The following is a 23,456-nucleotide window of genomic DNA, read 5'->3' on the forward strand; positions in this document are numbered from 1 at the left end:
CTCACATTTTCCATAGCTGTTTCCATCACAGGCTCAGCCACACTGTGGCTATCGCAGCACGTGCAGGCCACTTCCTGTTATGCACACACCCAACACTCAAACAAGCAACTACACTTGCAAATTATTTCCAATGTAGACTTGTTCTAACATCTCTTCTTCATTGTCCTCTGAGGCTCTATCAGCCATTAGACAACTGCTCCCATCCCTAATGCCCCTTTCACCTTCCTAGCATCACTTGCACACTCTCTGATCCTCTACTGGCAGCTATAACCCTCCTGATCCCGTAGAGCTCCTTCTCACATCTCTGAAATCACTTACACACTCTCTGAACCTCTACTGGCTGCTGTAACCCTCCTGATACCGTAGACTCCTCTCACATCTCTCGTATCACTCTCACACTCTCTGTAACTCTACTAGTCGCTGTAACCCCCCTGATCCTGTAGAGCTCCCCTCACATCTCTGGTATCTCTCAAACTCGCTGAACCTCTACTGACTGCTGTAACCCTCCTGACTCCGTAGAGCTCCTCTCACATCTCTGGTATCACTCTCACACTTCCTAAACCTCTACTAGCTGCTGTAACCATCCTGATCCTGTAGAGCTCTTCTGGCATCTCTGGTGTCACTCTCACACTCTCCGAACCTCTACTAGCTGCTATCACCTTTCTGTTCCCATAGACCTCCTCTCACATCTCTGGTGTCACTCTCACACTCTCCGAACCTCTACTAGCTGCTGTAACCCTCCTGATCCCATAAAGCTCCTCTCGCATCTCTGGTGTCACTCTCACACTCTCTGAACCTCTACTGGCTGCTCTAACCCTGTTGATCCTGTTGAGCTCCTCACACATCTCCGGTATCACTTTCACATTTTCTGAATCTTTGTTCCCTCATTGTAAGCCTTCTCATCATGTAGTGTCCCTCTCTGGAACCTCTCTCATATGATCTGAATATCTCCTACTGAGCCCTTCTCACCCTATAGCGTCCCTTTCACCTATAGAGCACCACTCTCACATTCCTAGAACATTTCCCACCGCACTATAACTCTTCCCCTCTCTCTTCCCTATCGCCACTCTCACATTCTCTGAATGTCACCCACATCTCTATGTCTTTCCACCTTGTATATCACCTCTGCCCTATGTTGCACCACTCTTATATTTCCAGAACCTTTTCTACCTCACCATAAACCTTCTCACCCAGCAGAGCCCCTCTCTCACATTCTTTGAACCTCTCCTTCCTCGAGGTAACAGCTCTCACCCTCTAGTGTACTTTCCACCGATCTTGCACTGCTCTCACATACTCAGTACTTCTCCTACTTCACTACATATAACTATTTCCGTGCTTTATAGACCCTTTCACCCCCCTAGCACAACTCTCACATTCCCCTGGGCCTCCCCTATGACACTGAAGCCAGTCTTACCCTGTAGAGCCCTCTCCCCTCTCTGGCACCGCAGTCCCATTTCCTCAATCTCTCCTACCTCACTCACCCTGTAGAGCCGCACTCCCCGCACTAGCATGCCACCTCTACCACCTCACTATAACAAACTCACCGTGCCTATCTAACACAACTCTCACATTCCCTGTACCTCCCCTGCTTCACCATGACTCTTCACACACAGTACAGCCCCTCACACCTCTGTAGCGCCGCTCTCACATTCACAGAACCCCTCCCACCTCACTAAGACCCATCTTACCCTGTAGATGGGTCGTAGTGACCCATTCCCTGAACCCCTCCTACCTCACAAAGACCCATTTTACCCTGTAGAACCCACCTTGCCCATCTAACACAACTCTCACATTCCCTGTACCTCTCCTACCTCACCATGACTATCTCCAACTAAGCCTCTCACCTCCTCACAGGGTGGCCCTTGTTTGCTCCAACTAAGTCCCCTAACCTCCTCACAGGGAGGTCCCTCTTAGCTCCAACTAAGCCCTCTCACCTCCTCACAGGGAGGCCCTTCCTAGCTCCAACTAAGCCCTCTCCCCTCCTCACAGGGAGGCCACTCCTAACTCCAACTAAGCCCTCTCACCTCCTCACGGGGAGGCCCCTGCTAGCTCCAACTGACCACTCTCACCTCCTCACAGGGGGCCCCTCCTAGCTCCAACTAAGCCCTCTCACCTCCTCACAGGGGGCCCCTCCTAGCTTCAACTAAGCCCTCTCACCTCCTCACAGGGAGACCCCTCCTAGCTGCAACTAAGCTTTCTCAGCTCCTCACAGGGACCCGCCCCCCCAGCTCCAACTAAGCCCTCTTACCTCCTCTTAGGGAGGCCCCACTTATCTACAAATAAGCCCTCTCACCTCCTCAGAGGGCGGCCACTCCTAACTCCAACTAAGCCGTCTCACCTCCTCACAGGGAGGCCCCTCATAGCTGCAACTAAGCTTTCTCATCTCCTCACAAAGAGGCCCATATTAGCTTGAACTAAGCCCTCTCACCTCCTCACAGGGAGCCCCCCCCAGCTCCAACTAAGCCCTCTCACCTCCTCTCAGGGAGGCCCCACGTATCTCCAACTAAGCCCTCTCACCTCCTCCTCACAGGAATGCCCCTCTTATCTCCAACTAAGCCCTCTCAGCTCCTCACAGTGAGGCCCCTCCTAGCTCCAACTAAGCCCTCTCACTCCTCACAGGGAGGCTCCTCCTAGCTCCAACGAAGCCCTCTCACCTCCTCACAGGGATGCCCCTCCTAGCACCAACTAAGCCCCCTCACCTCCTCACAGGGAGGACCCTCCTATATACAAATAAGCCCCTCCCCTCCTCACAAGGAGGACCCTCCTAGCACCAACTAAGCCCCCCTCACAGGGATGCCCCTCCTAGCTCCAACTAAGCCCTCTCACCTCCTCACAGGGAGGCCCCTCCTAGCACCAACTAAGCCCCCTCACCTCGTCACAGGGAGGCCCCTCCTAGCTCCAACTTAGCCCCCTCACCTCCTCACAGGGAGGACCCTCCTACCTCCAACTAAGCCCCCTCACCTCCACACAGGAAGGCCCCTCCTAGCTCCAACGAAGCCCTCTCACCTCCTCACAGGGATGCCCTCCTAGCTCCAACTAAGCCCTCTCACCTCCTCACAGGGAGGCCCCTCTTAGCTCCAACTAAGCCCTCTCACCCCCTCACAGAGAGGCCCCTACTAGCTGCAACTAAGCCCTCTCACCTCCTCACAGGTAGGCCCCTCTTATCTCCAACTAAGCCCTCTCACCTCCTCATAGGAAGGCTCCTCCTAGCTCCAACTAAGCCCTCTCACCTCCTCACGGGGAGGCCCCTGCTAGCTCCAACTGACCACTCTCACCTCCTCACAGGGGGGCCCTCCTAGCTCCAACTAAGCCCTCTCACCTCCTCACAGGGGGCCCCTCCTAGCTCCAACTAAGCCCTCTCACCTCCTCACAGGGAGGCCCCTCCTAGCTGCAACTAAGCTTTCTCAGCTCCTCATAGGGAGCCCCCCAGCTCCAACTAAGCCCTCTCACCTCCTCTTAGGGAGGCCCCACTTATCTACAACTAAGCCCTCTCACCTCCTCACAGGGAGGCCCCTCATAGCTGCAACTAAGCTTTCTCATCTCCTCACAAGGAGGCCCCTATTAGCTCCAACTAAGCCCTCTCACCTCCTCAAAGGGAGCCCCCCCGCAGCTCTAACTAAGCCCTCTCACCTCCTCTCAGGGAGGCCCCACGTATCTCCAACTAAGCCCTCTCACCTCCCCCTCACAGGGATGCCCCTCTTATCTCCAACTAAGCCCTCTCACCTCCTTACAGTGAGGCCCCTCCTAGCTCCAACTAAGCCCTCTCACCTCCTCACAGAGAGGCCCCTCCTAGCTCCAACAAAGCCCTCTCACCTCCTCACAGGGATGCCCCTCCTAGCACCAACTAAGCCCCCTCACCTCCTCACAGGCAGGACCCTCCTATATCCAACTAAGCCCCCTCCCCTCCCCACAAGGAGGCCCCTCCTAGCACCAACTAAGCCCCCTCACAGGGATGCCCCTCCTAACTCCAACTAAGCACTCTCACCTCCTCACAGGGAGGCCCCTCCTAGCACCAACTAAGCCCCCTCACCTTGTCACAGGGAGGCCCCTCCTAGCTCCAACTTAGCCCCCTCACCTCACAGGGAGGCCCCTCCTAGCTCCAACGAAGCCCTCTCACCTCCTCACAGGGAGGCCCCTCCTAGCTCCAACTAAGCCCTCTCAACTCCACACAGGAAGGCCCTCCTAGCTCCAACTAAGCCCTCTCACCTCCTCACAGGGAGCCCCCCCCCTAGCTCCAACTAAGCCCTCTCACCCCCTCACAGAGAGGCCCCTACTAGCTGCAACTAAGCCCTCTCACCTCCTCACAGGGAGGCCCCTCCTAGCTCCAACTAAGCCCTCTCACCTCCTCACAGGGAGGCCCCTCCTAGCTGCAACTAAGCCCCCTCACCTCCTCACAGGGAGGCCCTTCCTAGCTCCAACTATGCCCTCTCACCTCCTCACAGGTATGCCCCTCCTAGCTCCAACTAAGCCCCCTCACCTCCCCACAGGGAGGCCCTTCCTAGCTCCAACTATGCCCTCTCACCTCCTCACAGGGAGCCCCCTCCTAGCTGCAACTAAGCCGCCTAACTTCCTCACAGGGATGCCCCTCCTAGCTCCAACTAAGCCCTCTCACCTCCTCACAGGGAGGCCCCCCCTAGCACTAATTAAGCCCCGTCACCTCGTCACAGGGAGGCCCCTCCTAGCTCCAACCTAGCCCCCTCACCTCCTCACAGGGAGGACCCTCCTACCTCCAACTAAGCCCCCTCACCTCCACACAGGGAGGCCCCCTCCTAGCTCCAATGAAGCCCTCTCACCTCCTCACAGGGAGGCCCCTCCTAGCTCCAACTAAGCCCTCTCACCTCCACACAGGAAGGCCCTCCTAGCTCCAACTAAGCCCTCTCACCTCCTCACAGGGAGGCCCCTCCTAGCTCCAACTAAGCCCTCTCACCCCCTCACAGAGAGGCCCCTACTGGCTGCAACTAAGCCCTCTCACCTCCTCACAGGGAGGCCCCTCTTATCTCCAACTAAGCCCTCTCACCTCCTCACAGGAAGGCTCCTCCTAGCTCCAACTAAGCCCTCTCACCTCCTCACGGGGAGGCCCCTGCTAGCTCCAACTGACCACTCTCACCGCCTCACAGGGGGGGCCCTCCTAGCTCCAACTAAGCCCTCTCACCTCCTCACAGGGGGCCCCTCCTAGCTGCAACTAAGCTTTCTCAGCTCCTCACAGGGAGCCCCCCCAGCTCCAACTAAGCCCTCTCACCTCCTCCTAGGGAGTCCCCACTTATCTACAACTAAGCCCTCTCACCTCCTCAGAGGGCGGCCACTCCTAACTCCAACTAAGCCCTCTCACCTCCTCACAGGGAGGCCCCTCATAGCTGCAACTAAGCTTTCTCATCTCCTCACAAGGAGGCCCCTATTAGCTCCAACTAAGCCCTCTCACCTCCTCACAGGGAGCCCCCCCCCAGCTCCAACTAAGCCCTCTCACCTCCTCTCAGGGAGGCCCCACCTATCTCCAACTAAGCCCTCTCACCTCCCCTTCACAGGGATGCCCCTCTTATCTCCAACTAAGCCCTCTCACCTCCTCACGGTGAGGCCCCTCCTAGCTCCAACTAAGCCCTCTCACCTCCTCACAGGGAGGCCCCTCCTAGCTCCAACGAAGCCCTCTCACCTCCTCACAGGGATGCCCCTCCTAGCACCAACTAAGCCCCCTCACCTCCTCACAGGGAGGACCCTCCTATATCCAACTAAGCCCCCTCCCCTCCTCACAAGGAGGCCCCCCCAGCACCAACTAAGCCCCTCACAGGGATGCCCCTCCTAGCACCAACTAAGCCCCCTCACCTCGTCACAGGGAGGTCCCCCCTAGCTCCAACTTAGCCCCCTCACCTCCTCACAGGGAGGCCCCTCCTAGCTCCAACGAAGCCCTCTCACCTCCTCACAGGGAGGCCCTTCCTAGCTCCAACTAAGCCCTCTCACCTCCTCACAGGGAGGCCCCTCCTAGCTGCAACTAAGCCCCCTCACCTCCTCACAGGGAGGACCCTCCTATATCCAACTAAGCCCCCTCACTTCCTCACAGGGAGGCCCCTCCTAGCTCCAACTAAGCCCCCTCACCTCCTCACAGGGAGGCCACTCCTAGCTTCAACTAATCCCTCTCACCTCCTCACAGGGAGGCCCCTCCTAGCTGCAACTAGGCCCCCTCACTTCCTCACAAGAGGCCCCTCCTAGCTCCAACTAAGCCCCCACGTCCTCACAGGGAGGCCCCTCCTAGCTCCAACTATGCCCTCTCACCTCCTCACAGGGAGGCCCCTCCTAGCTGCAACTAAGCCCCCTCACTTCCTCACAGGGAGGCCCCTCCTAGCTCCAACTAAGCCCCCTCACTTCCTCACAGGGAGGCCTATCCTAGTTCCAACTAAGCCCTCTCACCTCCTCACATGGTGCCCCCTCCTAGCTCCAACTAAGCCCTCTCACCTTCTCACAGGGGGCCCCTCCTAGCTCCAACTATGCCCTCTCACCTCCTCACAGGGAGGCCCCTCCTAGCTCCAACTAAGCCCTCTCACCTCCTCACAGGGTAGCCCCTCCTAGCTCCAACTAAGCCCTCTCACCTCCTCACAGGCCCCCCCCCTAGCTCCAACTAAGCCCTCTCACCTCCTCACAGGCAGGCCCCTCCTAGCTCCAACTAAGCCCTTACACCTCCTCACAGGCAGGCCCCTGCTAGCTTCAACTAATCTCCCTCACCTCCTCACACGGAGGCCTCTCCTAGCTCCAACTAAGCCCCCTCACCTCCTCACAGGAAAACCCCTCCTAGCTCCAACTAAGCCCTCCCACCTCCTCACAGAGAGACCACTTCAAGATCCAACTAAGCACTCTCACCTCCTCACAGGGAGATTTGTAGCTTCTCCTAGTCCACATAATCTCTCTTGGTAGAGGCCTCAATAGAGACGCACTCATGCTCTATGAGCTCTCCTTTCCCAACGAGATTTTCTCCTCATAGGCCATGGCAATTTCCCTAGCTCCTCACTACCCCTCTCCCTGGCCCCCTCCCTTTAGCCCCTCTCTATACTCCCAAGGGTTCCCTTCACGTTCCTATCGCCTGCACCCCTCTCCTCCACTCCAAATCATCCTCAGGGCCCCAATCGCCATAGAGACCCCATCACTTCTCTCATCTAAGAGGCGCATTCCAAATGCCATTTACTTACAGTTAATGAGGGAGCAGCATCCTCATGTGGCTATTTATGGTACTGCTAATAAAATGAAAGCGAGTTAATTGATTCTCGTAGCAGGGTGAAGTGCCCACCCGGATGTGTTCTACCCCAGTTTCTTTAAGGAAATTGAACTCACCTTCATGGCCCAGTAAGTAATTGCCAGGGTGATTAATTGACGTATGTCAGTCGGTCAGCGACCCCACGTTAGTGTTAGAAACTTGCCCAATATAACACAGCAAAATGGAGCCAGGACCACCCAGGGATTACCAGTAGTCACATGGTACAGAATCACTCAAGTGGCAAACGTGCAGGTGGTCCTGTAAACATGGTCAGCACAGGGACTAAGGTCTTAGCACTACAGAAAACAGAGTGGGCAGAGCAGGAAGGATAGGGTTGGTAGTTGGCACGGTATTGCAGAGAGGGGTTGGCACAGTGCAGCAAACGAGCGAGTCTGTGAAAGGGATCAAACCCGCTAGATACTAGTGAATGTAATGTGTGACCCTCCCATGTGTATTGCCCCTTTAAGAATGTGTGTCCATCCCACGTGTAATGCCCTTTTAAGACATTTCATAAAATGCACAGTATTGTAAATTCCACCCACTTTACCGAGCTCCCTAAAGAGTTTGGGTTATTAAACTCATGTAGTATTATTAGCTAAATGTAGAAAGATTATAGGCTGAATGGCGCCTTCAAATCTCAGAAAATAGCCCATGATTTTACCTCCAAGCAAAAGGTGGAGCTAAGATTAATTTTCCTTTTCCTGTCAATGTACAACAAAAAAATAAGGGGAGTTATATGGTTTCCACTCCTGTTTAAAGCAGAAACCCAACCTGAAGCCCCACCTGCATTTTTAGAAGCTCCGCCCTTGACAAGCCCTTTTTATAGATTTTAAAACTGTAGGATAATAACAGCGGGAGGGAGAGAAAAAAACGTGTTTCAAAAAAGTAATATGTATTATTAAAATAAAATATAATTATGTTAGGTTGGAAATTATATTTCACTAGATTATATACCATCCATTTTCTGACACTGAAATGATGAAAAGCTGAGCTGTTCTGACAAAACTCGATCCAGTATCTGCCAAGCTGCTCAGATTTCAGAAATATGTTCACTAGCCCATCTTGCCGGATCAATCGATGACGCTGATCCTTTAATTTCTGAAAATGTTATTATTTTTTTTAAAATAAACAGCTGTAAAAACATTCCTAGAAGCTTTATTTTAAGCTGTGGACACCAGTGAATCATTGCAATAGCTCAGTGAGATAACAACCTGCAGCAGAGAACTTGTTGCAGGTTTCACAGAAGTCACTGCGGGGGGGGTGTGGAGCAGGTGGAGGGGCACATTAGCCCACCAAGCGAACATTCCAAAAGAAAGTCACAAGGGGAAAAGGTGTGAGTGCTCCTTGATCCATTTTATAAAGTGCACAACAATAAGTGAGTGGTCTATTGCAATTTGTAAGAAACGTTGCCACTGAATAATATTTATATGAGCAAGAAAGTTTAGGTTTTGGCACATCTAACATTAAGCTGGCTCTTCCAATTTACGACCAACTTTCAACAGACATAGGCCAGTCATAAAATCTTGCCAGATAATATTTTCATCCATAAACATATTAATGTTGTCAGATGAGATAAGCGCCTGAGTTTGCGACTGTCTCTTCGACGTTCCTCCCAGTCTTTCACAGACACTCACCTGTTGTTAAATCGCTCCATTTTGTCTTTGCTGTTGCACTTGTTACGTTTAGCATACAGCACTACCATAGCTACCTTGCACCCTTACACAATAGTGAAGGGGCATTTTATCACTGGAAATGCAGATCTACAAGCTAGCTTGATAGATCTCAGGAGGTGTCTGGTTAAAAGGATCGAATCCAAAGGGCGAATGGTCAAAGGATCGACAACAAAGGATCGAAAACCAAAGTATCGAATTCTTTTTTTTAAATTATATATTTTTTTTGGGTTTTCGTTTAGTGAAAAAAAGTGGTTTTTACCAAAAAAAAACAGGGGTTGGGCCCCTCCCCAAAACCCCTCCCGCCCCCCAAAAAAATAGTGTAAAAAAATAGATTAAAAGAAATTAGATCCGTTGGTTTTCGGTCCTTTGGTGTCGATCCTTTGACCATTCGACCCTTTGGTGGTCGATCCTTTGACCTACAACCATCTCCGGAGAGGGGACTCCATTCCAGCAAAGCTTTAACTATTGAGAAGTGGACCCATAACATGTCTGACAGCTGCCATCCAGCCCTGACTATTCATTCAACAGTAGTATGCATTCTGGGACTTGTAGTACGGCTTTTCACAAATGTGTGTACCGCAAATCTTCAAATGCAAATTAGCCTTGGCTGAAAAGTAAACCCTGACCACTAGTCAACTTCTTTGCCACCCCTGCCTCCTACTCTATAGCTTGGCTGTATATTCGCTCACGCCATGTTGGTCGGGTGTGAGTCACGCATCCTGTGCTGAGAGTTCCTCTGTATTCTGGTAGTCATAGTTTTGCTTTTCATTGCAGAGTTGTATGGGAGAGAAGGTAAAAAGCCAGGCAGGTCTGGATGTCCTATTCACATGTGACACTGCAACAACCTGTAATTTCTGAAGTTTGCTGTGGCTTGATTGCATTATTGCGTCATAAGTGCCACATCATAGAATATCATATCAATAAGCGTTGTTTGATTTGTACATTATTGAAAATCACATCCAGCATATTGTTCTACATCAGTGTATGTACAATGTGCAAAATGTGCAAACAAGCAGGCAGCTTTGCACATTTCTCTATACCTAAGGTTGACCTTTTCATTCTCAAATACACCAAATAGTTGGTTATATCTTTAGTTTGGACTTGCCTTCAAAATGCATATAAGCCATGAAAATGTACCCCAGCATTAGCTCTTTGAATGAAGAGTTGGAATTTTGCACATGAAAGGGTCACTGAAGGTAAACTTGCCCCGTGACCCACTTTCCATTAATTGCTGCCGACTGGCCAGTCCTTATCTAAGAATAGGGCTCTGAATCTCAGCAAAGGGAACGCCACGGAATTAAAACCTAGTTGAAAGCCTGGCATGAGTCCCATTCATGCCACCTCTGGCTGACGCACATCTCAGAACCCCACAGGCTCCTGCTGCCGCACCCCTGGCTTCTGAGTCTTGACACTCATGCTGCCATCCCATGAGAGAGAGAACATCTGGCTCGATTGTGGGTCTACCGCAGAACCAGTCGGTCCAGACTAAATCTGGGTGCGGGGCAACTCTAGGAAGTCACGAAGAGGGTGAGAATTTGTCCAGCGTGGACGCTGTCACTCTCTCTCTCTCTCTGTGTGGAGATGCACGGTGCACAGAAAGAGTGCGCCTGCTCTTCCACACGCATGACCTTCTCACAAACAGTCTCCTAACCTGGACTTTAGGCCGAGGCGTTGCTAGGGGGTGATGAAGGGGCTGTAGCCGCGGCATTTTGGTTGTCGAATCAGATAGAAGCTCAGGGGCTACAAGCGCCTTGGTATAAAGCGCTATATAAATAAATAAATCAATCAATCAATCAACCAAAAGGCTAGCTAGTGTAAGAGGATTCAATTCGACACTACAGCTAAGTCAATGCCTCGTCTGGGATACTGAATGGAAACCCTTATTGATATATCTTTATGTCCAGCTCATGCGTTCTGGATGACTACCCCTATATAACACCCCTCTCTAGGAATCCCCCTGACCCCACTGAGCCAAGAAGTAGTTCTGTTTTGCAATTTAAAAGGTTTATTTGAGAATTTAAACAATATAGATATATATCACACTTTATAATAAATTAATAATTGGATATCACACTTAATCTGATCAGTAATCAATAATGGATAGTCTGGCACTAGCACACTTGTGAATAGGAACAGAAGAATAAGGTGGTAGAGAATGCTTTATATAAGTTCAGATGGATGCAATGTTGAATGAAAAATGCAATACAGAAAATACTCAATATGATTTCGACAAAACAATGTAATCACTTTTCTCTGGCAATCCCCTCCCCCCTTTATGCAATGCAAGGAAATGGAAGGAAAGCAAACAGTTCTCATAGATGCAATCAACTGTAATTCAGTTCACCCCAGCAAGCTTAGACTACAGAAGTTGGAAACACAGGCCCAAAATGCTTTTATATGTGCTGGCAATGAAGTGAGGAATATGCTGAAATGCTTTTAATTCCCTCTAGAGGTTCAGGGTGAGTGGTATCAAGTTAATATTAGTCCAGGCTCACTTTAGCAAGGATCTAGGAGTAACTAGCAGGTTAAACGAATTTTTGGCAACTGAAAGCAAGAAAACTGCTGTTTTCACACGTTGAGAAATTTGCAAATCGCGGCAAATTCGCGAGTGCGTTTTTCGCGATTACAGAGGAACTACAAGGACAGCCTAGGATCTCAGCCTCCAGATGAAAGTTACTGCAAGTCTCTAGGACAAACGGTCACGGAGATATGAGCAATTAAATAAAGGTAGTTTCTCGGATTTGGAATGTTAAAATTCAAAGTGACAAGTGACAGTTTTGCAAAATGACAAGGTACAACTTCTAGGAGACAGTTCTGGTTAGATTAAAATAGATTGAATTATATTATTTTAACTAACAGATTGGTTCTACACCGTTCTGCTAGGTACTCACACTATATTCTTGAATTAAATGGGCCTCGCCACAGATCTGGTCAGGTTTTAGACTGGACTCTGGTCTGGTCTCGGCACTTCACAGTGATCTGGGTCAGCTCTGCTCTGCTGGTCTTGTCTGGGTCTCTGGTTCTGGATATTGATAGATTTGAAGTCTGGATCTTTCTGCACAGCTTTCTCTAGAGATTGATGGAGGTAAAGTATGGATTTTCCCAGCAGAGCGCTTTGCAGCAAATGGAATTGAAGGTCCCTATCTGTCCTGACTGTCTGCTTTTATGTGTTTTGAAAATGGGTGTGTGTGCAGCATCACTAGGCTCTACCCCTCTCCACTTGTCATTGGCCACTTCCTCCTCTTCCCCTTGATTGGGGGAATGAAATGAAGTGTCATCATGATGAGGTCTGTTTATGGTACAGAGAACCCACCCCTGTCAAATTACACACAATCTATATTTTGACCCAAAAGACATATTTGCACAGGTACACATTTGTTTAAAATTACATGCACCCATCACATATCACAGGAGGTATACCCTGTCCCAACTCTGCTCTTCCTGGGAGCTTGCATTCAGAAATGGCAACATTTGCACTTTTTAACTGGTTTCGTAATATCGGACATTAACCCAGATTTATACACATGTGCGCAAGGAGTATGGACATTACTTGATGAAGTGTCAGATTTTTAACATGCATACATTTTAAGTAATACCCTCTTAACTGCTAGTTTGCCCCCAGATCATGCCACCGGTTCTAAAAGTCTCTTAAAATATGGGCAGAAAAATCACAAGAATTATGGTATCATTTAAATAATTTTCACAAGTCCGCTCTATGAGTTATTCATCTTTTTCTAAAACCATATTCTGGCTACAGGGGTGTGGATTCCCCCCAGCACAAGGTTGAATTTCTGGTTTTTCCAGTTCTGCCAAGCCAGCTTGCTCTCACAGGCAGTGCTCCTCCCCTTTACTTCCAAGAGGAAGCCACTTTTTACGTCCCCATAATAAAACATTTGCCTGAGTCAGGACAGGGCTTTGTTCAATTTCCTGCAGAGCCCAGGTAATTCAATCAGGGAAGTGTCATATCCCTTTTGGTGGAAGCAGCAAAAGGCAGATAGGCCTGGGAACACAGCTGTTGTGCAAGTCTCAACTCCTGTCGGGGGTAGCTGGTGGGCAGAATTCAGTTCCTTAAGCCAGGCCCCAGCTAATGTCACTTTTGTACCCCAGTTTAAGTCAAGACAATTTTTTACATATGCAGCTAGGATGCTGATTCTAAGTTTAAAACTATGAAATTTAAACAATTGCAACCTATGTGACACTCGAAAGTAGGTCACTCATTTCTTTTAAACATTTAGATTTTTAGTGTCTTTTAGTCCAAATTTACTTAAACTGCTGAAATCCACAGCTCAGCCAGTCTTGTTATAAACCTTCAAGTCACTTCAGAATATAACTTTACATTGTATCCACCTCTCAGTAAGTCTTTCTTTGGCTTGCCTTGGGTTCATTTATTCAGTTTAAACAAAATCTGGTGGTTTTAAAACGCCGGCTTTCTGATAGTGGTGAGTACTGGTACTGCACCCATTTTTGGGATTTAAGAAAATGAGTTCCCCACAATTCTAGGTTGCTTTTGGCAATCAGCATTGCCATTCCCAATGGTTTCAGGCTACTGTGTGGGTAGTCCAATGGTGGTTTTAGGCAGTGCCCTTCTGTGCCCATAACATCGGCAAAATGGGTGGCAGCCTATTCTTCATGCACTTCCCTGGGCATTTTCTGGGAAGCTCTGGCCATCATGATGTTTTCAATGCCAGTACTGCACAGTTTCTGAGGTAGGGCTTGGATGCATGGGTAAAAACATCCCACAAGCCCCCCTCTTGCGATGGCCATTCTATTTCACTAATGGGACTCGCAAGACCTGGGATGTTTCCTCATCTTCTTCCAATGGATGGCACAGTTCAGCATCTTTTCCTCCATCCGGTACTGATGATCGATCGGTTCTCCTCGCCGGTCCTGATGGGAATATTGGGCGGTACACTGGGCCCCTTTTGCGTCTCTGCTCCCGGTCTCCGTATCGTCCTCCTTGGCCCGTCTCCAGGTTTTCTTTCTCCTAGGACGACAAAGGAAGAGCGGCAATACCTATTCATAGACATTTTTCCCCCACCATTGATATAGTGGGGTGGCATATAAATTGATAGTCAAAACATATGAACATCCACATTTCATTTTCCCTTCAACAACAAAAACACCCACATTGAGAAACTCAGAATTTGATAGGCGATATGTAGGATATTTTAAGTTAGAACTGAATTAATCTGAGACAGTACCCTCTAGGATTCCAGAGGATTCCTCCAGTTGTTGCAGAGTGTGCCTGGGATGGCAACACTTCAACTGGTTTATGTGGACCCACTTGTCTTCCCCCTCTGCCAAACCGCCTTTGGGGATGCGGATCTTATAGGCCACAGGGGAGATTTTGTCTATAATCTCAATGGGTCCCTTCCATGTAGGCAAAAATTTTCGCTGTTTGTCCTGGTTCCTTTGGAAATTGTATAGATAGACCCGGTCCCCCACCTGATATTCCTTCCTGGAAGTCTTCAGGTCATAGTGGGTCTTCATGCTATCAGCTGATCTTTCTAGATTCCGCTGAGCATAAGCAAAAGCATGTTGAAGGTGTTTCCTTAAATTCTCCACATACTCATGAGTTGTGGAGGCATTTATCAGTGTCTGCTCTTGGGTCCTGTAGAGCAAATGCTGAGGAAGCACCATCTTGCGTCCAATCATCAACTCAAATGGTGACATTTTGGTTGCAGATGAAGGGGTAGATCTGATGGCCATTAGGACCAGAGGTAATCGGATATCCCAACTTGGCCCAGAATCTGCCACAAACTTCTTTAATATGCTCACAATGGTTCGGTTATATCTCTCTACTGCCCCAGAAGAAGCTGGCCTGTAAGCAATATGCAACTTCCTTTTGACCCCCAGTATCTCCCACATCTTTGTCATTACTTCACTGGTGAAGTGGCTACCTCTGTCCGACTCAATCCTTTGAGGTAGACCAAAACGGGAAAAGACGTGGTTAATCATCAAGGCAGCTGCGGTTTCTGCCTTGCAATTTGGGGCTGGGAGACATTCCACCCACTTGGTAAACAAGCATGTCACAGTCAACATGTACTTATTCCCCCTAGCCGAGCGAATCACGGGGCCTACGAAGTCGATTTGTAAATCTGACCATGGCAGGGTCATCCCCCTCTTTTGGAGAGGCGCACGGTGCGTGAGGGATGATGGCTGAAATTGTGCACACACAAGACACCCCTTCAAGTATTGGTCAAGGTCCTGCCCCATGTGTGGCCAGTATGCAACCTCTCTTAAGATTTCCAATGTTGTGTGAAACCCCCTATGACCGGCGGTGGCCGCATCATGAGCGTGACTTAACATCAGGCTTCGGAATGAGGTAGGAACCACCCACTGATCGTGGCCCGCTTTGGATTTCCTTACCAGCAAACCGTCTTGGATTCGGAACATTTTTGGACATTTCATCAACACTCTTAGGTCCTCCTTCCCAATGTAATCGGTATCCGTCAGGGGAAAGTTCTTAGGGTCCTCAAGGTGTTGGTAAAACCTACCAATAATTGGATCCCCCTTCTGAGCTGTAATCAAATCAGCATCAGGGGTCTCCTTATTCCATTGTGCAATTGAAAGGTCGTTGTGAGCATTTGTCTGGGACCTAGTGATAGCAGTGACCTGGATTTCCCCCAACAGGGACTCAATCTAAATTAGATCCCCTTGGATGGCCCCGGTTTTGGCCAGCTGATCAGCTAAGTCATTTCCAGTTTTGTCTGGTCCCTCTACTTTGGAATGACCCTTGATCTTTTTCCAAAAGATGGTCATCTCATTCGAGGTGACCAGATCATCAATGTTTTGGATCAACTTCCCATGTTTCAAGGGTTTGTTGTTAGCACATAACATGCCTCTGGTTTTCCAATTAACCAGGTGCTCCACGAACCCGTTCCGTACATAATCCGAATCTGTGATTATGACCAGTTCGTGGAGTTGATGCTGGACAGCAGTGAGGATGGCCTGATGCACAGCAATCAATTCTGCCACCTGACTACTTCGGGGACCAATTTTGTATCCAGCGGAGGGTTCTGGGGACTCATTCACCCATGCATTCCCTACGCCGGCCACCAGTTCTTTCTCCCCGTTGTTGTCAACATGGTAAGAGCATCCATCCACATAGACAGTGGGCATTCCCTCACACTTGTCTTCTTCATAGACTTTGTGGGGAGAATTAAGGTATGCCTCCATGTTGTCCTTTATTTTTAGACTTTCGTCCTCGAGACAGTTTTCTCTGGCACAATCATGCAAGTCAGCCAGACCTTGCGCGAGGGGACTGTTCTTGTTTTGGCCATATCTGACCTCCACAGGAAAGCCTTGCATTGACAGAATCCAGGAAGTAATTCGGGAATTACTCACATTTCCGGCCCGGATTCTGTCACTTTGGAGATATTGCAGATGCTGGTGTGGAGTCTCCACTATGATGTGTTCTCCCTGGATAAACGGGCGGTAATTCTTCAATGCCCACACCGTTGCCAGGAGTGCCTTCTCACAATCGTTGAATTTTTCCTCCACAGAGGATAAAGTTTTGCTCGCATAGGAGATTACTTTATTGACCTTGTCATGCTTTTGGTATAATACTGCCATAAAGCACGTATTAGACAACCCTGTCTCCAGGAAGAACTCCTTGTTTCTGACAGGGTAAGCTAGGCAAGGTGCTTGTGAGAGGCTTCTTTTGAGTTGTTTTACTGCCTCGGATTGTTCTGGACCCCATTCCCACTTGACCCCCCCCTTCAGGAGATGAATCAGGGGTCTGGTGATCTCTGCGTAGCCCTCAATTAACTTTCTGCTGTAATTAGTCAGTCCAAGGAGGCTCCTTAGTTCCCGCAGAGTTGTGGGGTCTTTCAGTTTTTGGAGTGCTTCCACCTTCTTTTCCTGGGGACAGAGACCCTGAGGAGTAATCTCATGCCCCAAGAAATTAACACGGGTTCTACACCACTGTGCTTTCTGAAAGGAAAGTTTTGCTCCGGCGGCCCTCAACTGGGTCAGAACATAACGGATCTCCGCTATGTGTTCCTCCACAGATGAACTTTTGATGAGGACATCATCTACATAATCCAGGTTACCCCTCGCACCCAGGTCGGGCATGGCCTTATGTAGGAAAATGTTGAATTCATTGCCGGAGTTGAGGTATCCGAAGGGAGTCCGGGTCCATGTGTACTGCTGGCCCCCAAAGGTAAAAGCCAGTTTTTATTGGTCCTCCCTGCTGACAGGCACGGTCCAGTATCCATTGGTCAGGTCTATTGCAGTGAATACCTGTGACCCCTGGATCTGGGCCAGCCCTTGGTCAATGTAGGGCAGAGGCCATCGGGAAGTATGGACCCGTTTGTTGAGCTCCCTGAGATCGGCGCAGAGTCTCCACTGGCCGTTTGGCTTTAATATTCCCAGCACCGGATTATTGAAGGTGCTGTGGGTGGGACGGATTATTCCCCTGGACTCAAGGTTCTTAATTATTTCAGTAAGGGACTCCATTGATGCGAGAGGCAAGCGATATTGCTTCACAAACACTGGAGTCATGCCAGGGTCCGTGGGGATTGTTGTTGTGTGGATGTCAGTGCGGCCACAGTCATATGAGTCTACCGCAAAGAGATCTTGGAAATCCAAGAAAACTTGTTTCAAATTTTGCTTTTGTTCCAGAGTCACACAGGCATCAGCTAGGTTGACTCTCTCTTCCACCATCTGCCTGAAGCCTGGAAAGACTTCTGGTTTGGCTATTTCAGCGGCCTCCTCCAGCTGGGTGGAGAAGTCCCTGGTCAGAGTGCTGATTTGGACTGGAGGCTTCAGGTGGGAAAGGCAGCCCTCATGGACCTGGAAAATCACCTCATCCCTCCTGAAGTCACAAGTCACATCTTCCTTACCATAAGGGCAAGAAGTGTACACCAGGAAGTTCCACCCATGCCGGGTAAAAATCCTGTCTGGTGTTGTATTGTCATCACTGTCACTGTCAAAGCAGTCCTTGGGGATTGGCCCTAACAGTTCATTACCTAAATCTATGGAAAAATGTCGGTCATCAACCGCCATTCCAATAATGGTGCCTGCGGCTAGAGTAATACTCTTTAAGTCGCTGTTATCCACCTCTATTGGAATGGTGTCATGTTCTATGTTGACTAATGGTGTTGGGTTTACCCCCAACCCTTGCTGTTGGAGAGAAGCATTTAGATGTATGTAAGCATCAGGGTTTTTCAAATGTTGTCCTCTTTTAACTTTCACTTCCAGGGAGAATTGTCGGGTCCTTTCTGGGATGGTGACTTCCTCTTTGATCTGAATTTCAACTGCATAAGGTAGCAATTGAGCTGACCTAAATGCTTTTTCTGGATCATCAAAGCCCATGGGATTATCCGCTAATCGGGACCAAGCTTTGAAGTTTATTAGGTCCAAACTAATGGCAAAGCGATTGAGAATGTCACTGCCTAAGTAAAAGGCGGCAGTGACGTCTCGCACGACCCAACAATTATGGACTATGCTCTTGTTGCCAATGGAGATTTTGAGCATACACCTGCTTGGCAGGAGCTGTTTGGAATTAGGTGCTTCCAGGTCCATTTCCCATTTGTCTATCAGTTTGAAGGTGGGAATGGCTGGATCTTTTGGGAGTTGGCGAAACATGGCTTCGCTGATGAAGCTCTTACCATTGTTCACGCACACTCGAGCGAGAACAGAGTCCTTCCCATCATTTAACTGAACAGGGAGGAACAACTGCTGTCCAATTTGCTGAATATCACCCGGGCTCTGAGCTGATTTCACATCTTTCTGGACTATAGGAGTGGGAGTTTCTGGTTGTGGATTAGTATAGAATTTCAGAGTGTTTCCTTCCAGCGTGGAATACCACCTTAAACTGGAAGGAAGGTTGATTTTCAGAAATAGAGAGGACCCCCCATCACCAATCTGTTGTCCTACTGCTATTACTGTCACGTCTGGAATTTGGCTATTCTGGAAGTGAAATTCTACTTGGTCAGATTTTTGTTCAACCATGTGGCAGGTGCCGTTTAAACTAACATGGTTGACACTCTGTTTTAATTTTATTGGTCGGCTAGTCTGGGTCCAGAGGACCTTGTTTACGCAATCTATTAAGGGTGACAACCTCCTCAGGAGGTCATTCCCCAGTAAACAAGGGGTGCCCTCTGGAGTCACAACTATGACCGGGTGTTTCAACTTGTGTCGCCCAATTTTAATGTCCAAATCTGCCGTCCCCTCAACGGGAATTTCCTTCCCGTCAAAGTTCTGGAGTTGTCCAGGAAGTGAGGTGAGAGGAATTTGGTAATTCCCTCCCCTTCCTGCATTCAGTTCATCAAAGGCCCTTCTGGACAGAAGGGTAGCTTGAGATCCCGTGTCCACCAGTGCCAAAATTGTACCCTGTCCCTGTACTTGTACCGGGGCATAATATCTTCCCTCCTTCTCCTCAAGGGGGCACAGATAATGCACATTTTTGGACAACTGGTGGGCTAACTTTCTGGTTTTGGACATTGCTAGCGAAGAGATTTGGGCAGAATTCTGTGGAGAGCCTTGGGAATCTGAAAGAAAAAGTTAGCAACTGGAGATCAGAGCCATTGTGGGTTCCCCTGGCTCCGGTTCCGGGCCGCCCCCCCCTTTTTGGAGGCAGTCACCAGGATGGGTTTGAACCAGGGGATTTTCTTGCTGTTGGTTCTGGGATGAGATGGTGGGCGGCGGTAGCTCAGTCTCCACATCTCCCCAGTCTGGATTTGCATCCCTAGGGACCCATTTTTCTTTGGGAGGAGTTCCCCCCTCTCTGAAGGAGAAGATCCTTTTCCCAGGATCCTCTGAGGATCCCTCTCCCTCAAATTGGAAGACCTGTACCTCCTCCTCAAACTGAGTCTGTTTGGGTCTTTTGTTTCTCCTACCCCCCCTCTGCTCCTTAGGAGGCAGGCTTTCAGGGGCAAGAGATTTTGTTTCCGGTTCCTGGGTTTCCAGGGGCTGTTTACAAGTGAGGAAGGAAGCTTCCTCCAAGGCTTTACACCCCCCTTCCCTTTGTGCCTCCTCCCTGGGAACCGGTGAGTTATCGGGGTGCTGCCCCCGTCATTGTTCTGGAGCACCAGGTCCAGAGTTGGGTGCGTTCTGCGCCGGCATGCCGATCTGAGGGTTCTGCTGAGCCCTCAGTATGTGACCCAGATCCCGCGCCATGTTTTGAACCTGGCGCTCTATCTGGGAAACCCGCTCAGGCTGATACGGGGCCCTGTTTTCTCCCCTGGGCTGATCCCGGGAAGGGTAGCTATCCCTTCTTTGGTAGTACCCCTGGTTGGGAAGATTTGGATACCCCTCCACCCTTGGCCTCCCCTCTCCCGGATTCGGTTGTCTGGGCTCAGGGAATTGGGGAAAGAAGGGTGGAGGATTTTGGCGTTGGAAATTGGGTGGATACCTGGGGAAAAAGTTCTGCCCAGGATTCGGAGAATTTCTGCCCTCCGGTGGGAAGTTAGGAGGAAAGTTCCCTGGGTTAGGTTCTTGGCTGGATCTCCCCCCTTGGGCTGGAGGAGTCCACACATAACCCAGGATGGGTCGATTTCCCTTGTAACGGGGACTTACATAATCAGGAGAGCGAGGGACCCCATTTGTGGGGCTGCCTCCCTGGCTCCCTGTCTGTGACTGGCCCGAGGACCTTCTGGGCCTAGCATTATTAGGTGCAGGTAGGTTTTTAGGCCCCCCCATCTCCAAATCTAAAACGGGGGTGACCTTTACCTCTGCCACCTTGGCAGCAGCAGGGGTGTTGTTGGTTTTGGGGTTTTTAGTCTGGTTTTTGTTTTCCACCGGTTTCTGCACCTCATAGATCCGGGTCGCCTGTTCAATGACCCAGTCTAAAGATCTTTTCTTGTGAAAATCCCTCACGAGCTGGGTCATTATGTATTTGGGCAAGGCATGGAAAAAAGTATTAATAAATTCTCTGCTATCCGTGTGCACCCCCCTTGTGGTCTGCGCAAAGGCACGCTTTAACTCCTGCACAAATTCTTGTGGGGCCTGATCCTCCCCACATTGTAAATTGTAGGCTGCTTTGCGAGCCTCTTGAGGATTTCTATGAGTAGAAAAATGTTTCAAGATGGCCGCCTTATAGGTGGACCATCTTAAATGATTTTGGTCCTCCAGCCCCGCAAAGAAACTGGAGTATTCCGGGGAGAAGGTCCACTTTACATATTGAGTACAGCTTTGGCTGTCCTTCAAATGGAAAGTCTCCATCATTTGCTCAAACAACTCTAAGTGCTCCCAAACAGAATACTTGTCGTTCTTATGATAAGGCGTAATGACGCTCCTGATTGCCTTAATCTGCTTTAAGGGGTCCTTAAGCAAGGCCCTTTTTGTCTTATTGGCCCTTTTGGTCCGAGTAACCCTGGTCCATTCATCTTCTGACTCAGAGGCACTGCTCCCAGAGGTTCCCGTCTGTTCTTCCAGGTTTTCCCGGGTTCTGCGAGCCTGGGAATGGCTGGCAGAATGTGGGGACCTGGTCTCCTGTGTCCTGTACCGCTCAGAGGAGTCTTCAGATCCCTCCTTGCTGTCAGGATTTGATGGGTACCCCCCCACTGACCTAACTGGGCAGAGGTTTTCAGGATGCCCTTAATGGGCCTACTCTCCTGGGGTTCCCCACTAAATTGCACTGTGCTTGGGTGCCCATACCCGGATGCCCGCCCCTCCATTCCTGGGTGGTACTGGCCTATGAGCCCCATGCTTCTGGCTGGATAGTAATCTGCCATCCCTGTGGCCCTGTGCTCATGTGCGCCAGGGGACATGGGGGTGGCAGAGTCCAGGGACTGAGAGAAATAAAGGCCTCTGGTACTAGGGTTCCTGGGGTTATGCTCAGGAGTTTCTCTTTCCCAGCGAACCTCATCTCTATCCGCCCTTGCTCCCTGTTGCAATGCAAGAGCCTGCGCCTTCAGTTCCTCAGTTAAGGCCTTACTAGACTCTATCAGTCTCTCCTGCATCGCTACCTGTTGTTGGAGTCTATCATTGTGCTGGCAGAGAGCCTCATTCTCTCTCTGCGTTTCCTGATTGGTCCTGGAGCCCTGGGCCAGTCTTTGCTGCAGGAGGGTTACCTCCTGAGCTGTGTCCCTATTGGCCTGCTCCTTTCTTGCCAGAGCATCCTCCACCCTCCTGGTGTGTTCTAACAAGTTCTGGTGTTCTTTTTGGAGGTCACCCAGCCCCTGGAGGGCCAAGTGATTTTCTTCTGTTTTCCTTTTTAAATGGCAGACTTCCTGGCCTAAGGCGTCTCTTTCCTGACTTAGAGCCTGCATTTGTGCCGCCAGGTCGTCCCTCTGCCTTTGAAAGGCACCAGCTTTCTGGCGTTCTTCATCAAACTCTGCCTGGGTATCCAGGTCTTTCAAAAACAGCTTGTTGCTCTCTGCCTTCACTCTATCTAGATGACTTTGCAGGGTGGCTACCTGCTCCGTGCATGCCCTGTTAAAGTCTAATTGTTGCTCCAGCTTTTTCTGGCTCTGCAGTAGGGAGTCCAAACCTTCTTGGTACTCCTTCTGCAAGGCCAGAAATCTGGTATCCTGGTCAGCCTTTTCCTGTTGCAGGATGTCCATATCCCTCTTTATTTTAATGATGTGCTGTCTACTCTCATTTTCTGACTCCTGGCTCCCCTGCAGCCTCTGCTCAGAAGAGACCAGGTCAGATTGGACCTTCTCTAACGCCATCTGTCGCTTATTCGCCAGATCTTGGCTTTCAATACATTTATCCTGCATGTCTCCCATATATAGGTACAGGTATGCGGCTATCCTAACCATCTTGTCTTGTTCATCCTTAGCTTTAGGAGCCATGTATAGTTCACTCAGGGCCACATGTAGGGGACCCTGATCTCCCCATATATCTGACCCTGTTTCAGTGACCTGTTGTGTGATGGCCTGCAACCAGACCATGCGGTCCTGGTGAGTCCACTCACCTCTCACAAATAACTTATGTAAGAAGTGCTCTCTGGCTATTTTCATGTCTACTAAGGTCGTCATTCTAGAGATTGGTCTCTGTCCTGACTTACAGAAATTAGTATTTTATTTTTGCAAAACAGACCTTTTCCTTAGAGCGTTCCTTTGAGGAGTGCTTTACAGCGTAACACAGCGTGTGATTCAACCGGATATGTGTATCTGGTCAGCTGGCACGCTGTATTAATCTGCACAAGTGATAGATCTAATCCAAACGTCCGGCACGAGCCCCAAATTTGTAAGAGGATTCAATTCGACACTACAGCTAAGTCAATGCCTCGTCTGGGATACTGAATGGAAACCCTTATTGATATATCTTTATGTCCAGTTCATGCGTTCTGGATGAATACCCCTATATAACACCCCTCTCTAGGAATCCCCCTGACCCCACTGAGCCAAGAAGTAGTTCTGTTTTGCAATTTAAAAGGTTTATTTGAGAATTTAAACAATATAGATATATATCACACTTTATAATAAATTAATAATTGGATATCACACTTAATCTGATCAGTAATCAATAATGGATAGTCTGGCACTAGCACACTTGTGAATAGGAACAGATGAATAAGGTGGTAGAGAATGCTTTATATAAGTTCAGATGGATGCAATGTTGAATGAAAAATGCAATACAGAAAATACTCA

General features: G+C 49.4%; 1 protein-coding gene across 1 annotated transcript in view; it reads left to right on the top strand.

Moving 5' to 3' along the window:
• PTGER1 (prostaglandin E receptor 1) overlaps window positions 1-23,456 on the top strand; it is a 114,370-nt gene that overhangs the window by 62,551 nt on the left and 28,363 nt on the right. The gene's annotated exons all lie outside the window — the stretch shown is intronic.

This window comes from Ambystoma mexicanum, chromosome 3q (assembly GCF_040938575.1).
Source record: "Ambystoma mexicanum isolate Mex_15411 chromosome 3q, UKY_AmexF1_1, whole genome shotgun sequence".
NCBI classification, from domain to species: domain Eukaryota; kingdom Metazoa; phylum Chordata; class Amphibia; order Caudata; family Ambystomatidae; genus Ambystoma; species Ambystoma mexicanum.